Source organism: Suncus etruscus, chromosome 1, assembly GCF_024139225.1.
Source record: "Suncus etruscus isolate mSunEtr1 chromosome 1, mSunEtr1.pri.cur, whole genome shotgun sequence".
Classification (NCBI taxonomy): domain Eukaryota; kingdom Metazoa; phylum Chordata; class Mammalia; order Eulipotyphla; family Soricidae; genus Suncus; species Suncus etruscus.
In genome coordinates this window covers 76,987,611-77,006,126 of record NC_064848.1, presented here as the reverse complement: position 1 = coordinate 77,006,126, position 18,516 = coordinate 76,987,611, and the positions used below count along the sequence as shown (strand labels likewise).

General features: G+C 36.9%; 1 non-coding gene and 1 pseudogene across 1 annotated transcript; both read right to left on the bottom strand.

The window, feature by feature from the left end:
• Positions 1–1,499: 1,499 nt before the first annotated feature.
• LOC125995522 (uncharacterized) lies at positions 1,500–1,582 on the bottom strand (annotated as a pseudogene).
• A 4,148-nt stretch (positions 1,583–5,730) lies between these two features.
• On the bottom strand, positions 5,731–5,894 carry LOC126028760 (U1 spliceosomal RNA). The gene has a single exon (XR_007502480.1). It is a non-coding gene; the product is annotated as a U1 spliceosomal RNA (small nuclear RNA).
• Between the last annotated feature and the right edge of the window lie 12,622 nt (positions 5,895–18,516).

Sequence of the window (18,516 nt, the reverse complement as noted above, 5' to 3'; positions counted from 1 at the left end):
GAGGAGAAGTTGTTTCTACCTTGGAGAAGACAAGAGCTTGGAATTTTCAGCATACTAATAAGCATCTGAGGGCCTTAAAATTCTTTACAAGTGGGATAATTTTGAAAGTTTATAAATCTAGAGACAAACAATTTACCAAAGGAATACAGTGACAACACAGTGACAACTGATTATGAATTTGCCTTCACTACAGGTATCTCTTTATGCTTTCATTCAACACCTTGTCCAGGAAACCTTGATTAGTCTGGCTCAGGTGGAAATTTATTCTTTTTTTTCTTTGTCAGGGAACTTACTATCTCCTACATTATTCATTATAAATTATCCTACATAATGCTTTCCTATCTCATCTCTTCACTCAGATCATTGTCAGTTGTGTATACCTTTACACTGTTCTTTCCCCAGATGTAGTTTTTACTTTTGAGGATTAGTTCTTTTATTCTTCTACCCTATTTTCCTACATCTCCCCAACACTTGCACCCTTGTCCTAGAGCCCTCTTCATCCACCTTTATCCTCATATCATCCTTAGCTAGTAATAATTCTTTCTATTCACTAAGATTGTGTTTTAGGTATATGAAATCTAAATTTGCAATTTTAGTAATTAACTCTTTGATTTTTAGAAAAATAATTTTGTGCTCTTTGGGGTTTGAAAGAGATGAAATTTTTAGCAAAGTTTTATCAGAAAGTATTTCTCTTTAGCTTTACCTTTCTCCTCATAATAAATTAGAAAAGTTTTACTACCTATTAAATACTTTTTCACTTTAAACCTCAGTAGAATATTTAACATAATGTTTTGACATTGTTGTATAAAACATCCTTGAGAGAAAACTTTTAGAAAATAAAAGTTTTTGAACATTTATTTTTGGCTCACACCCGCAGTCAGGAATGACTCCTGTATAGTGTTTGTGGGGGGACCATATGGGATACCAGGGATTGAAGCTGGGTAGGACATGTGAAAGACAAATGCCATTCCCACTGTACTATTGTTCAAACTCCTATAAAATAGTTTTAATTTTTAAGCAATGATGATTTTGCAACTTTTATCCCATCAAGTTAAACTAAGATGTTGGCTAAGAATAAATTGAATTACAAATATTTTTTTAATATTTTATGAAAGTTCTTGAAACTATAATTAGCTGTGTCTTTGGCTTCCAGTGGTTTGGCATTGGGTCACTCCTAGAAGTGCTCAGGGCTTACTCCTGTGGTAAGGATCAATATGATGCTGGAGGTGGAACTGTGGTCTGAAGCATGCAAGGCAAGTACCGTAACTGCTCTACTATTGGTCGGCTTCAGGTTTAAACTTCTGCTGTTTTGCTATTTTTGAGTTCTACCTGGCAATCAATACTCAGGGATTGGTCCTGTCTGCACTCAGAAATTACTCTTGAAAGTAATTGGGATACCATAGGAATTGTATTCAATTGGAGATTATACCCAGGTCCAGCATTCATGTAAGGCAAACACTCTACCTGCTGTTCCCATTCTGGTTTCAGCTTCGGGCTTAAACTCTTAGGAAAAGTTTTCAATGAGCAATAATCGCTCCTCAGATAAATCTCATTGGCTATGATACTGCCACTGCACAAAGCTCGGGTTTAGACTTTTTAAATAAATAAATAAATAAATAAATAAATAAATAAATAAATAAATAGACCAACAGTTAGATTAAAATATCATTAAAGCATAAAGACATGTCTGTTGTTTATATATAAATTAATGAGTCCTAGAGTTGGTGTGGGGATGGTGAGGCCTTTCTTGGGTTGGCCTGGCTCCTGCAGCCCCTATGGCCTGGTGCAAGGGTCCTCAAACTTTTTAAACAGGGGGCCAATTCACTGTCCCTCAGACCATTGGAGGGTCTGACTATAGTAAAAACAAAACTTATGAATGAATTCTTATGCACACTGCATATATCTTATTTTGCAAAACAGATACAAATACAATATGTGGCTGCGGGCCATAGTTTGAGGACCACTGGCGGGTTTGAAGGTTGCAGTGTGACAGCAGAGAAATTCCCAAAGCAGTCAGATGAAGTTTTAGGAGTCAGCCAGCTTTATTTCATGGTCCTAACCGCCATCTACATTTCTTCACATGGCTTCTATGCTAAGCCTTTTCTTAGCAGTCACTACTATGTTCTTTCTCTCTGCCAGTCGCCCTTTCAGCTGCTCTCCAGGCTTCCTTGCTGACTGACTCCTTTTGTTGACTCTAACTCTTCTTATCTCCATTCTCTCGCCAGGCAGACTCCTCTACCAGCCCATTCCAGGTGTGGGTGGTTCTGATCATTCAGGTGGAATAAACAAGAAGTTGGGGGGGGATACCCACATTCTCCACCATTTTTGTATTATTACACAAGCACCATTGATAAGTCTTGAACATCCAAGTTTTTTTTCTTAAGCTTCTCTAAACAAAATCATAAGAACATTTCTGCAGATAATACAGTTTGCAAATAAGCTGCTTCATAAGATACACAATATAACATCATAGCAATTGGGAAGCATTCACTAGAATAGCTGAGAACTTTCAAAACTCTAAGATAAATTTCCCCAGAATTGTGCAAACAAATATTAAAGTTCTAAAGTTAAATACAAAATTTTCTACTTGCAGTGGGCTTAGAACAAAACAATAATATCCATACAGATAAAACACAATTTAACCAGCAATATAGTGACCTATGAAAATAGGGTCAAGAGATTAGCATAAAAGAAAGTTAATTTTTTGGAGGTAACTCAGGTGCAGGAAGTTCTGAAAGCTTCTCCTTTGTTGTTCTTTAGCTGGTCTTGGATCCTCCATCCTCTCCATCTTCACCTTCTGCCTTAGGCTTTCAAATTTGTCTGAGCCGGAATCTGGGTTGGGGAAAATCCACTCCTCTGCCTGCTCCTAGTCCCTTTCCAAGGAGATTTCTTTTCGGCTTTTTTCCAGTTAGTGACCTCTATTTGCAGTTTGTGAGGCCGTGGTCCTTGGAAAAAGCACCTTTGGTAGGAGAAAGGTCAGGTGTTTAGGCCTCTTGTGGGGGAACTCTAAGTTTTCAGCTGTACCCCTTCATTTCTAGTTTCTGTCTCATTTGAAGGAATCTCTGCCATGTTCAGAACAGATGCCACGTGTGTTCTGGGCTCTCCATTCCCAGCCAGCTTAAGAAAGCTGTGACAAGTCACCATAAGGCCAAAGAACTCATCATCATTGTAGTCTTTCTCTTGGGTCCAGGGTTCAAGTTAGTTCCTGTTCTGTCAAGCCGAGCCCAGCCTCGAAAGACCTCACCATCCCCACACCAACTCATGTCCACTAATTTTAGAATCCAGAAAAAGAAAATAAAAAACAATAACAGTAAAAGTAAAAAGAATTTGCTTCCAGATAAGAATTTTGAGAAAAGGATAAAAACAAAGGCACATTTCTACCCGTGACACCTGTAGAATAGCCAAAGTGAAAAACACTGCCAATACATCCCTGATAAGGATGTGGAGCAGTTGAGTTAATGGCACACCAACCAAATGATCCAGAAATAATGCTCTTGAGTATTTGTGCTAAAGAAATGAAAACTTCTATTCATAAATACACAGTAATATTTTGTGTGAAAAGAGTATAGGAGTGAAGTTAGGGACTATTATGATAACAGTGGTTGAAAATAATCATTCTGGACAAAAACTGCATGCTGAAAGGAGGTAATGTGATATGTGTGGTCCACCTTCAGTAACCATATTGCAAACCACGGTGTTTAGAAGGGGTAAAACGGAAAGAGGAAGAGCAAGAGTGAGAGAGTAAGAGAAACAGAGAAAGAGAAAGGTGTCTACCATAGAGGCAGACAGAAGGAGGGCATGGGGAGGGTGGGAAGCAAATTGGGGGGATATTGGTGCCTGGAAATGTACACTGGTGAAGAGATGAGGTGTTGGACATTGTCTGACTAAAACTCAATTTTGAACAACTTGGAAATTTTATTTTATAGTGATTCAATGAAAACTTTATAAAAAAAAAAGATTGTGTGAATGTTCATAGTTATTCATCCTGCCCATAACTTAGATATAGTCTTTCAGGATAAACAAATTTGTGATAGCATACATATAATAAAATACTGCTTATCAATTTAAAAGCACTGAAATTGATACACATGACAATTTAAAATACTAAAAAAAAATTATGGTGGGGGCCAGAGTGATGGCGCAGAGCAGTAAGGCATCTGCCTTGCCGGCATTAGCATAGGACTGACAGAGATTCGATCCTCTGGCGTCCCGTATGGTCTCCCAAGCCAGGAGCGATTTCTGAGCACATAGCCAGGGGTAACCCCTGAGTGTCACTGAGTGTGGCCCAAAAAGCAACAACAAAATAAATTATGCTCAAATAAGTCAATATTATAAGATTTTATATCATATTATTTCATTGACAGATGTTCTTGAAAAGATTAAAAACTGCATAGAGTTAGAGAAGAGATCAGTGGTTGTCAAGGATTTATATGTGGGGGCTAGGGAAGGTCAATTTTGTCTGTACAGGGAATTGCTAGAAAGAAGAAATAATTATGGTAACATTAACTATATAAATATAAATACACACATATATAAAATATATTAATGTTCACAGTACTTTATACAAAGAAAAATGAATTAATTCTGGTAATTAAAATAACAACAAATGTTATGCATTATGATATCCTTCTCATGAGAATGTGCATTGGTGTTAACTTTATTGAGGGTACTTTAGCTATACCTACCTAAGTATTGACTCTCTGTTACTTAGAAAAATAGAAAAATCCTGCTTTTGCAAAAATACTTGAAGGTATCCTTCAACATGTGTGCAAAGATAGTGCAAAAATATTCCTGGCTGCATTTGTTTTGTGTTTTAAAAATATTACAGGGCCAGAATGTGCCTTTTTGGGAAAGCGTCTATCTTGGATATTTGAGATCTGAGTTTGATTCATAACATCACACACACAAAAAGTGAAAAAATATAAAAGAAACATTTTATTTTCCTTTCTGTGGGAGTTGATTTCAAGTTGTAATATTTATATGATATATGTGGAATATCATATACTTTTTAAAAAATGACAAATCTTTATCTATTTAAATGAAACAGTTCAATAATATATATTTTTAGCAAAAGTAGTGATTTACAGATTCCCTATATGGCTAAACTGTAATTTTATTTTTGTTTTGATTTTGGGCCACACTTAGTGATGCTCGGGGTTATTCCTGGCTATGCACTCAAATCACTCCTGGCTTAGGGGACCATATGGGACATTGGGGGATCGAACTGCAGTCCGTCCTGGGCCAGCCACATGCAAAGCATAATGCCCTACTGCTGTGCCATCTCTCTGACCCTAAACTTGTACTTATTTATTTATTTATTTATTATTTATTTTTTGCTTTTAGGGTCACAGCCAGTCACACTCAGGGCTTACTCCTGGCTATGCATTCAGAAATCACTCCTGCTTGGGAGATATATAGGACACTGGGGGATTGAACCACAGTCCTAGGTAGCCATGTGCAAGGCAAACGCCCTACCACTTGAGCCACCACTCCGGGTAAACTTGTACTTTTAATTATAATTTTAAAATTATTATTTTTAGACATTTGACTACAATGAGTTATAATAATGTTAATATTAATATTTCAGAGATATAAAGGTGCTTGGCTACATCCACTGCCAGAATAGTCTCATCTTACTACCACTTTCTCTAGATTTACTCATTCCACACCTCCAGCTTAGAAAATTCATTTTATTTATTTATTTATTTATTTTTATTTTTATTTTTTAGCCAGGGGAGAGTGTGCACGCAGTCCCCCACTACCATAAATTATGCAGTTGAGTTTCCCACATGTGGGGAAATTGCAGGGGTCAGCTTGCCCGGAGTGCAATGGGCAAGCCTCACCCTGGGGAAACCACCTTCGTGATCATGGAATCGCCCCTGCCAGGTAAGTATTTATTTATTTATTTAATTTTTGCTCTTTGGGCTACACCCCGTGATGCTCAGGGGTTACTCCTGGCTATGTGCTTAGAAATTGCTTCTGGCTTGGGAGACCATCTGGGACACTGGGAGATTTAATCATGCTCTGTCCTAGGTTAGCTGTGTGCAAGGCAAACACTCTACCATTTGCACCATGGCTCTGGCCCCCCAAAATTTATTTATCTAGGCCAACTTTCAGCTTATTGTCATTGGTTATTTTTGTTTGTTTGTTTTTGGGAACTCCCCATGCTGGTAGCACTGAGAAGTTACTCCTGGCAGGCTCAGGGGACATATGGGATTCTAGGGTCTGAACCCAGGTAGGCTACATGCAAAGCAAGTTCCTTACCGACTACTGGGCTATCACTTAGATTCCTGTCACTGATTATTTTTAAATCTCTTAGTATGTTTATTTACAGTCCAGACATGATAGAGGCTATTTAATCATTGTCCTTCTCCCTTTATCTCACCCTCCAGCTCCATCCCAGTTGCAGAAAATTGTAGGATTTTTATCTTTCCTGATAGCTAAGTAGTATTCAATTGTGTGCATTTGTGTGTATGTCAGTTTTTTGTTTTTTTTTTTTTTTTTTGCTCTCTTATCTACTGCTGGCACTGTGTTGTTTCTAGAACTGGGTTATTGTGAGTAGTACTGCAAAGAACATGAAAGTGTCTTTGCAAATTAATGTTTTTATTCTTTTGAAGTGATGCCAAAAAGTTGAATCATCAGGTCATATGGAAGCTCAACTCAATCTTTTGAAAAGTCCTGATACTGATTTACATAGAATCAGATGATATTCTCATCAACAGTAGATGAGGTTTCTTTCTTTCCCATAACCCTGCCAGCACTGGTTGTTTCCAGTCTTTATGACATGTGCCATTCTCATTGGTATGAGGTAATACCTTGTATTTTGTTTTGCATTTCTGTGATTACAAAAAATGAAGAGCACTTCTTCCATCTATCTATTGGTGTCTTTGAGGAAGTATTATATTTATCTCCTCTGTTTTGTTCTTTCATCTCCTCTCCCCATTTTTGTAAGTTTTATATATTTTTTCAGGTCTTATATTTGTGAATGCTGTCTAAATATTGGATATTAATTCTTTGTCATATTTTGCTTAGTGGGGTGTCTTTTTATTCTAGACATCATCCCTTTCACAGTGCAGAAACTTTAATTTTATGTAGTTTAATTTGTTTATTTTTGCTTCTTATTTATTAACCAATGGCATTGGATCACTAAAGATGCTTCTGAAGTCTATATTATGGGCTTTTAAGAAATGGCAAATATATACCTAAATGTATGATAATTCACAGGAAATGATTCTGGAAGAATGTTCAACAGCGACATTGGCCAAAGGCTTCTTTAAAAAGTGGTCTCAGAGTGGTTCCCATTTTCTTCTTTGAATTTTTTCATAGACTTTCTTTGTATATTTTTGCATAGTCTATAACCATAAATTGCTGATCTTGTTTTTAAACTTATTTTTATTTTCACAGAAACTTATTTGAGTTTTAGAATTTGATTATTATTTACCAGGTTAATTAGGTATAATCAAGTATCATGAAAACCACAAAAGTATTGTCCAAATATACAACAAAAGAAATTGTTCAGTTCCATATTTATAGAACTACTAAGGCCAGCAATCTTGTTATCTCTTTAATACCCCATCCAATATGTATGGATCACTAACTTGCTAGTTTGAGTTTAAGGAGTTATCTTTGATATTTAAAATGTAATTCCTAGATTGAATGGGCATAAATCCAAGGTTAAAGGCCAACTAATGTATCTTGTTTAATAGAAAATATTGTTTTACATATAGTGATTGGAAAGATTATATTAAAAGGATATCTATTACTCAGCTCAGAAATTAAGTTTTGATTGATGGTTGATTTAAATATAACTTCTTGTCAGGGATAGAATTTTTATAGAATTTTAATAGAATTAAAGTTTATAGAATTATAATTTTTATAGAATTAAATGTTTACAGAATTAAAGTTCTATGACTTGATAGTTTTCTTGAAGTTTCATGTCAACACTTCAATTTACCTTTGCATGGTTTTAAGAAAATGCTCGTGAAATTGCCTATTTAGTCTTCATCGTGTCATATTTTTTATAACACACAAGTTGTTGAATATAAATATAAGGTGGCAAATAATGTGTTTGTGAAAGAAATAATTGTTAGTATCTCATAGAATCTTAGGTCATTCAAAACTCCCTCCCACACATGAAAGAGTTATTGGAGTATTCTTTTTTTCTACAGCTGCCCACATATTTTTCTAATCCATCTCTTCTCTGACATTGCCTTACTGTCCACCTCCATTGAAGTGCTGGCTGTTTTTCATCCTACTTTCTTTATTATAGCCAGGGTTTAATTCACTATATACAAAGAGACCTGGATTAAACGATGTACTTTATGGCTTTGGATAAGTCTTTGGTCTCATTTGAGTTACCAAAAGAGAGTGTTACTTCTGACCTCTTTGCCTGTCCCCTGCTGATTTATTAGGTCTTTGATACTAGTAAAGGGGAGCTTTGAGAGGACAGGGTGTTGCTTTAGTTAGAGGTGGTAATGCCTTTTATTGCTGTGTGACTCACATTGTGTTCAGTTACAATTATAAAAGTATGCCTTAGAAATATCCAATTCTAAATAGCAAAAGTACTAACAGCTACTATCTTCAAGGAAAGAATGAGATTCTTATTGATGCACAGATGAGAGCTCAGCTAATCATAAAAGGACTTCCAGTTTGACTGAGTTTCACAAAAATCGAGGTACTTTGCCATCTAAATTTACTCTGCTCACATACTTAGTGATTTCTCCAGAACTTTCTATGGATGTATAACAGGCCATTGTTTTCCTCCACTCTCACCTACAGATTTCTAGGCTGAGAGGGGAGGGGATTCTGATGGTGAGGGTTGGAGGGTGTGTATGGGCACAGGTTCAGAAATATAAAGGGACAGGGCTGGTAGAATAGGTCAAAATACAGCTGGGTTAATTCCAGCGGGGAACAAAGACATAGGACTTTAATGTCAGTGGTGATTCTGTGTTCTAGTGACAGAGTAATTGGTTGCTACAAATTAGAGCTTCTTCAGCCTTTCTAGATCTTTGAAGGCTCCAGGACTCTCAGGCAATTATTCAAAGATGAGGGAGGGAAGTCTCAAGAAAGAATCAGTATGGCTCATAGTCAATGAGGTCTTAAGTAATTTTTAAAAAAACTGTAAAAGATAACAGCCATATTTGAAGTCACCTGGTGAAATCCTTCATGTTTTTTTTCAATCAATTAATGTATTTGAAAACATAAAATAAAACATTTAAGCTATACAGATATGCAGAGGGGTTAAGGCACCTGGGGTACACCATTGTTTTGATACATACACTTTGATTCTATCCCTAACTCTTGCCAGGGGTCACTTCCAAGCACAATGCCAGGAATAGTTCCTGAATACTACTAAGATTGGTCCAACAAGTTCTCTCCATAAAATAAATAAAAACGTAATATTCACAGATTGGGTTTTTGGAGAGGAATGATTTTTTTGACTTATTGAGCACTGAAGAACAATTATTTGTTGCTTTGGATAATAATAATAGCAATAATAAATGATAATAGCATTAACTTTCATTTATCGAGCCCATAGCATCTTACTGGCACAATGAAGATCCTACAAACTTGCTAATTTAGATTTTATAAGTAGTTCATTAAAAGAGGCATGTAAAATATAATGAATATACAATATGGTGTGCTTTTTCTTTCTAAAAGAAAAAAATTAGAGGTACTGGGGGCATACTCATGTATGTGGATGTTCAAGATCTTTGCATGTTCAAGATCCAAGTTTGTTTTTAGAGTTTTCCCTATCTCATCTTATTGCAGTCTAAAAATTTTCAGCATTTCATTTTGGAGTGCTTTGATCTTTTCCTTAGCTGTTGTCATTCTGCTCCTCAGACCCACTCTTGAGTGTTTCATGTCACCTAACCTTCATTTCTAATTGCAGATTTCTTATTTCAGCTCTCACACATTCTTGTGATTTTTTTCACTATACTATAGTTATTTTGAGATCATTAAAAATCCTTAATGTAGTGTCACTAAAGCCTGCTCTGAGTATTTTCAGAGCTAGTTTGTGCTGGTTGAGCCTTTTGAGTTACTTTTTATACTTATTGAACATGGTTAGTTTCGCCATGTCTTCTTGTTGTGTTTGTTGTGCTCCTGCTATGCTGATGGCTACTCTTTGTAGTTAGACTCCCTACTAGAAGCCTCTGGGGAATTATATTGGGAATTGCTCTTTTCCTTTCAGGCCTGTCTTCACTCAAGCACATGAAATATAACTGTAAGCAATGTGAGCTTTTATGAATATATGTGGCTACACAGTTTAGAAGATGTGGTACAAGGCCTATTGATATGGTGGAGGTAACGCATGGAGGTTTGCCAGGACCTACTTGGAAGGAAGAGACTTTTGCTTTGATTGCAAAAGTCCCCAGAGATGTCAGAGGGAGATTAACTTTACTGGGAATATTAGGGAGCAAGCAAGAAGTGCTGGGGTGCACATGTATTAATTTTTCTAATACTAACACCTTATATAACATATTCTCCCATGATCTCCATTTGAGGAGCAAAGAGGTTAAATACCAAAGAATTTATTAATATGTCATATAAATAAAAATTTTCACTTAGCAGTGAAACCCTAGGATGAGTTTAAAATCTCCTTAATCAACTTAAAAAATGTAGGCACCATAATGCACAGTACAAGTAATAATAAATTTTTATGCAAACTATGTTCCAATACCATAACTTCCACCTAAGCGTGTCTCTTCTTCAATCCCCACCACCACCACTATCTTCCCATCTTGATGAGCTCAGTTCTACAGACTAGTTCTTATGTTCTATTGCCTCAGCAATTTGAGGTTCCCTTATTGTGTCCTTTATATCCCACATATGAGAGAAGTAATTCTGTATTTGTCCCTCTCCTCTGACCAACTTCTCTCAGCTTAATAATATGCAGAGCAATCAAATGGCCGCAAATTGTATAATTTAGGGGCAGAGTGATGGCGCAGTGGTAGGTCATTTGCCTTGCACGTGGCTGACCTGGAATGGACCTCGATTCAATTCCTCAGCGACCCATATGGTCCCCCAAGCCAGGAGCAATTTCTGAGCAAGCCAGGAGTAACCATGAGTGTCACTGGGTGTGGACCAAACACCAAAAAAGAAATTGTACAATTTAATCTTTTTTTATACTTGAGTAGTATTCCATTGTATTTCTTTATCCAATCATCTTTTCTTGGACACTTGGATTGTTTCCAGATTTTTGCTACTGTGAATAATACTGCAATACCACGGGGATATAAATGTCTTTTCTGAATAGAGTTTTTGAGTTCTTGGGGTAGACGCCAAAATATGGAATTGATGGGTCACATGGGAATTCAACTCCTAGTTTTTCGAAGTGTCCACATTGTTTCCCCAAAAGTCTGGACCCATTGACATCCCTACCAGCTTGAATAAAAGTTATTTTCCACCACATTATGACAAGACTGATTGTTTTCATCTTTTGTGACTTGTGCCAATTTCACTGGTGTGAGATGATTCTTCATTGTTGTTTTTGGGGGATGAAGTAATAGCACAGTGGACCTAAGTTCAATCCCCGACATCTCATATGGTCCCCTGAGCCAGGAGCAATTTCTGAGCACATAGCTAGGAGTAACCCCTGAGCATCACCAGGCATGGCCCAAAAAAAAAAAATAAAATAAAATAAAATTCATTGTTTTGATTTCTATTTTCTTGATAATAATACAGAGCATTTTTTCATATATATATTTTGGTCATTTGTATGTTTACTTTAAGAAAATTCTACTCGGGGCCGACGAGGTGGCGCTAGAGGTAAGGTGTCTGCCTTGCCAAGCGCTAGCCAAGGAAGGACAGCTGTTCGATCCCCCAGCTTCCCATATGGTCCCCCCAATCCAGGGGCAATTTCTAAGCTCTTAGCCAGGAGTAACTCCTGAGCATCAAATGGGTGTGGCCCGAAAAACAAAAAAAAAAGAAAGAAAATTCTACTCATTTTTTCACTCCACATTTACATCAACTTTAGTTGCTTTTGTTCTTTCAGTTTCCATTAATTCTTATGATATATAAGTATACTTATCCCAGAGTTTGCTCTTAACTATTTTCAACTCTTCTTGTTTTCTTTTTTCTTTGTTACTGTTCATAAATATCTTTTTAAATATGTTAGTTTACTTAATTTATGGTAATTTATGGTTTGCTTTTTGATGTTATAAATTCTCTTCTTATATACAGACTCTACATAAAGATGTTTTTGAGTTAAAACTGGTATGTTTATCCTAAAAATTTTATATACTTATATGTGAAAAAATTACTTTTTATTATACCCTTCATCAAAAAATAACAAATACCTTTACCTGTGATCCTTTGTGTTCTTTCTATGGATATAAATATAAAGAATAAAAATATTTAAAATACATTAATGAATACTTTGACAAAAGATAAATGACATGTACATATAACTATAGCTTACTTTTTTCAAAGAATACTCCTAGAAGTGCTCTGGCAACCGTATATACATATATCTGGTCCTGGGGATGGGCCATGTATAAAACAGGCAGCTTATCCCCTGTACTATCTCTGCAGCTTTATGATAATAAAGTATTTTTAAATACAATTGCAGATAAAAAGAAAGCTAAACTAAATGGCAAAATGCCCTCAGTTTTATGATCTTCATTTTTATAAAATTTTTTTTCTTTACTTAGCCTCTAAGTTTTATTTCCTTGCTTGTCTTAGGTCTAGACCCTTGATTTAGCTTTCTTTGCTTTTTGCTCCTTCCAGCAGTGAGGCCAGGGCTATTTATGGTCAGCTGTGCAGTCAGCCCCAGGCATATGAGAAGGGAGCCTATTCCCTCTCATTTACATTCTTATGGGTGGATGTGCCTGTGTGGGTTTCTGGGGCAAGTACCAATTAAGAACTTTCATAGATTTCACAGGACAGCATCAGTCGCCAGAAGTGTGGCAACAAAGAGGAAACAAAAACTTCCTCCCAGCACAACATATGGCTAGTCAGTTGAGAAGGCCATAGCATTTGTTCTGTCTCTAGACAATTGCAGAAGACATGAAGGGGACTGTTGTGAAGGCTGGGCCAACCAACACAAATCCACTGAGGCTGGCAACAGAGGGAAGACCCAGGATTTCTGAAGAAATCAATCTTGGAATATTGAAGAGATGAAGGGGGCCTAGCCTGTATAGTGGGTCAGAGAGAAGAATGTGGAACATTGACTCAATTGCTTTGTTTTTTAATGACCTATTCTCTTATTAATATGTCAGAGGGAGAAAAGCTTCTGGCCACCAGACAAAACATTCCTTCATCCCAGAAATCATAGCCAGGAATTTAGATTTTTAACAAGTGTCAAAAAAAAAAAAAAAAAAAAAAAGACCCATCAGAAAACACTGAATAATGAGAGAATGCAGACACATCATTTTTGTTATAATATATGCTTAGTTTCTTTTAATCCCCAGAGTCCAATTATATTCTTTTCAAGCTTATGAGTACTGTCTGCTGAATCTATTGACACTTTCTTTTTTTTTTTTTTTTTTTTGGTGAAAAAGAAAGTTTTTCTTAAAATTTATTTAGGAAAATGGGACATGAGAGAAAAGGAGAAGTACATATTTGAGAGAGAATACAGACTTCTCCATATTAGAAATAGGCAATCAAAGTAAATAGAGACAAACAAATGAAATATGTGTTTTAGGAAGAACATGAGCTTAGAAGCATGCTTCAATCAACTTATATGTAAATTGTTAATATCCTTAGTTCCTTGACAACAGAATTGATCACCTTACTTGACCCTATTTTCTCCTGGAAATTCTGTCCCCTCTTGTAGTCTGGTGGTGATGCCCCAAACTTTGCATTGTTATTTTCCTTGGATATCTGCTCTGATGACATTTTAGTAGAGTCCTGGGTAGTTGTGGATTTGTGGTAGAATGTATCTCCTTGAGCCTAAAATGATGAGCTCCTAGAATTTGTCTTGCCTCTTTATTTTTTTTTTTTCTTACCAGTGTTTATTTCTTGCCACTAAGATCTCCAGTTTCCCTCCTGCCCTCTCCCCTGCCTACCTCTGTGGCTTGGATGGCTAACAAAAATATTTTTTTTTTCCCAAGTCTCCCTCCTCCCCACCCGACCCCCGCCTGTACTCTAAACAGGTTCTCAATTTCCCTCATACATTCTCATTATTAGGACAGTTCAAAATGTAGTTATTTATCCAACTAAACTCATCACTCTTTGTGATGAGCTTCCTGAGGTGAGCTGGAACTTCCAGCTCTTTTCTCTTTTGTGTCTGAAAGTTATTATTGCAAGAATGTCTTTCATTTTTCTTAAAACCCATAAATGTGTGAGACCATTCTGCGTTTTTCTCTCTCTCTCTGACTTATTTCACTCAGCATAATAGATTCCGTGTACATCCATGTATAGGAAAATTTCATGACTTCATCTCTCCTGACAGCTGCATAATATTCCATTGTGTATATGTACCACAGTTTCTTTAGCCATTCGTCTGTTGAAGGGCATCTTGGTTGTTTCCAGAGTCTTGCTATGGTAAATAGAGCGGCAATGAATATAGGTGTAAGGAAGGGGTTTTTGTATTGTATTTTTGTGTTCCTAGGGTATAGTCCTAGGAGTGGTATAGCTGGATCGTATGGGAGCTCGATTTCCAGTCTTTGGAGGAATCTCCATATCGCTTTCCATAAAGGTTGAACTAGACGGCATTCCCACCAGCAGTGGATAAGAGTTCCTTTCTCCCCACATCCCCGCCAACACTGTTTATTCTCATTCTTTGTGATGTGTGCCATTCTCTGTGGTGTGAGGTGGTATCTCATCGTTGTTTTGATTTGCATCTCCCTGATGATTAGTGATGTGGAGCACTTTTTCATGTGTCTTTTGGCCATCTGTATTTCTTCTTTGTCAAAGTGTCTGTTCATTTATTCTCCCCATTTTTTGATGGGATTAGATGTTTTTTTCTTGTAAAGTTCTGTCAGTGCCTTGTATATTTTGGAGATTAGCCCCTTATCTGATGGATATTGGGTGAATAGTTTCTCCCACTCAGTGGGTGGCTCTTGTATCTTGGGCACTATTTCCTTTGAGGTGCAGAAGCTTCTCAGCTTAATATATTCCCATCTGTTAATTTCTGCTTTCACTTGCTTGGAGAGTGCAGTTTCTTCCTTGAAGATGCCTTTAGCCTCAATGTCCTGGAGTGTTTTACCTACGTATTGTTCTATATATCTTATGGTTTGGGGGCTGATATCGAGGTCTTTAATCCATTTGGATTTTACCTTCCTACATGATGTTAGCTGGGGGTCTAAGTTCAATTTTTTGCAAGTGGCTACCCAGTTGTGCCAACACCACTTGTTGAAGAGGCTTTCTTTGTTCCATTTAGAATTTTTTGCTCCTTTATCAAAAATTAGGTGATTGTATGTCTGGGGAACATTCTCTGAGTATTCAAGCTTATTCCACTGATCTGAGGGCCTCTCCTTATTCCAATACCATGCTGTTTTGATAACTATTGCTTTGTAGTAAAGTTTAAAGTTGGGGAAAGTAATTCCTCCCATATTCTTTTTCCCAATGATTGCTTTAGCTATTCGAGGGTGTTTATTGTTCCAAATAAATTTCAAAAGTGCCTGGTCCACTTCTTTGAAGAATGTCATGGGTATCTTTAGGGGGATCGCATTAAATCTGTACAGTGCTTTAGGGAGTATTGCCATTTTAATGATGTTAATCCTGCCAATCCATGAGCAGGGTATGTGCTTCCATTTCCGCGTGTCCTCTCTTATTTCTTGGAGCAGAGTTTTATAGTTTTCCTTGTATAGGTCCTTCACATTTTTAGTCAAGTTGATTCCAAGATATTTGAGTTTGTGTGACACTATAGTGAATGGAGTTGTTTTCTTAATGTCCATTTCTTCCTTATTAGTATTGGTGTATAGAAAGGCCATTGATTTTTGTGTGTTAATTTTGTAGCCTGCCACCTTGCTATATGAGTCTATTGTTTCTAGAAGCTTTTTGGTAGAGTCTTTGGGGTTTTCTAAGTAGAGTATCATGTCATCTGCAAACAGTGAGAGCTTGACTTCTTCCTTTCCTATCTGGATTCCCTTGATATCCTTTTCTTGCCTAATCGCTATAGCGAGTACTTCCAGTGCTATGTTGAATAGGAGTGGTGAGAGAGGACAGCCTTGTCTTGTGCCAGAATTTAGAGGAAAGGCTTTCAGTTTTTCTCCATTGAGGACAATATTTGCCTCTGGCTTGTGGTATATGGCCTTAACTATATTGAGAAAGGTTCCTTCCATTCCCATCTTGCTGAGAGTTTTGATCAAGAATGGGTGTTGGACCTTGTCAAATGCTTTCTCTGCGTCGATTGATATGATCATGTGATTTTTATTTTTCTTGCTGTTGATGTTGTGTATTATGTTGATAGATTTACGGATGTTAAACCAGCCTTGCATTCCTGGAATGAAACCTACTTGATCGTAGTGGATGATCTTCTTAATGAGGCATTGAATCCTATTTGCCAGGATTTTGTTGAAGATCTTTGCATCTGCATTCATCAGCGATATTGGTCTGTAATTTTCTTTTTTCGTAGCATCTCTGTCTGGTTTAGGTATCAAGGTAATGTTGGCTTCATAAAAGCTATTTGGAAGTTTTCCTGTTTTTTCAATTTCATGAAAGAGTCTTGCCAGGATTGGTAGTAGTTCCTCTTGAAAGGTTTGAAAGAATTCATTAGTAAATCCATCTGGGCCTGGGCTTTTGTTTTTGGGCAGACATTTGATTACTTTCTTAATTTCCTCAATAGTAATGGGTGTGTTTAGATATGCTACATCCTCTTCATTCAATCGTGGAAGATTATAAGATTCCAAAAATTTATCCATTTCTTCCAGGTTTTCATTTTTAGTGGCATAGAGTTTCTCAAAGTAGTTTCTGATTACCCTTTGAATCTCTACCATATCAGTAGTGATCTCTCCTTTTTCATTCCTAATACGAGTTATCAAGTTTCTCTCTCTTTCTTTCTTTGTTAGTTTTGCCAGTGGTCTATCAATCTTGTTTATTTTTTCAAAGAACCAACTTCTGCTTTCATTGATCTTTTGGATGGTTTTTCTGGTTTCCACTTCATTGATTTCTGCTCTCAGCTTTGTTATTTCCTTCTGCCTCCCTATTTTTGGATCCTTTCGTTGAGCACTTTCTAATTCTATGAGCTGCGTCATTAAGCTATTCAGGTATGCCCCTTCTTCTTTCCTGATGTGTGCTTGCAAAGCTATAAATTTTCCTCTCAGTACTGCTTTTGCTGTGTCCCATAGGTTCTGATAATTTGTGTCTCCATTGTCATTTGTTTTCAGGAAGGTTTTGATTTCCTCTTTGATTTCATCTCGGACCCACTGATTATTCAGTATGAGGCTATTTAACTTCCAGGTGTTAAAATTTTTCTTCTGTGTCCCTTTGTAGTTTATATATAATTTCAGGGCTTTGTGGTCAGCAAAGGCAGCCTGCAAAATTTCTATCCTCTTGATATTATGGAGGTATGTTTTGTGTGCTAACATGTAGTCTATCCTAGAGAATGTCCCATGTACATTAGAGAAAAATGTGTATCCAGACTTCTGGGGGTGGAGTGTCCTGTATATATCTACTAGGCCTCTTTCTTCCATTTCTCTCCTCAGGTCTAGTATATTCTTGTTGGGTTTCAGTCTGGTTGACCTGTCTAGTGTTGACAATGCCGTGTTGAGGTCTCCCACAATTATTGTGTTGTTATTGATATTATTTTTCAGATTTGTCAACAGTTGTATTAAATATTTTGCTGGCCCCTCATTCGGTGCATATATGTTTAGGAGGGTGATTTCTTCCTGCTGTACATATACCTTGATTAAAACAAAATGTCCATCTTTGTCCCTTACAACTTTCCTAAGTATAAAGTTTGCATCATCTAATATTAATATGGCCACTCCTGCTTTTTTTTGGGTGTTGTTTGCTTGGATGATTTTCCTCCAGCCTTTTATTTTAAGTCTATGTTTGTTCTGACTATTCAGGTGCGTTTCTTGTAGGCAGCAGAAGGTTGGATTGAGTTTTTTGATCCGTTTAGCCACTCTGTGTCTCTTAACTGGTGCATTTAGTCCATTGACATTGAGAGAAAGAATTGTCCTGGGAGTTAGTGCCATCTTTATATTAAAGTCTGGTGTGTCTGTTGGTAAGCCTTGTCTTAAAGTATGCTGTTCAGTTTTTCTTTTAAGAATGGTTTTGAGTCTGTGAAGTTTTTGAGCTGTTGTTTGTCTGTGAAACTATGTATTGTTCCTTCAAACCTGAAAGTGAGTTTTGCTGGGTGCAGTATTCTAGGCGAAGCATTTATTTCATTGAGTTTTGTCACTATGTCCCACCACTGCCTTCTGGCCTTGAGTGTTTCTGGTGACAGGTCTGCAGTAAATCTCAAGGATGTTCCCTTGAATGTAATTTCTCTTTTCTATCTTGCTGCTTTCAGAATTCTGTCTCTATCTATGGGATTCGTCATTGTGACTAGGATGTGTCTTGGGGTGTTTTTTCTGGGGTCTCTTTTAGTTGGCACTCTTCGGGCATGCAGGATTTGATCACATG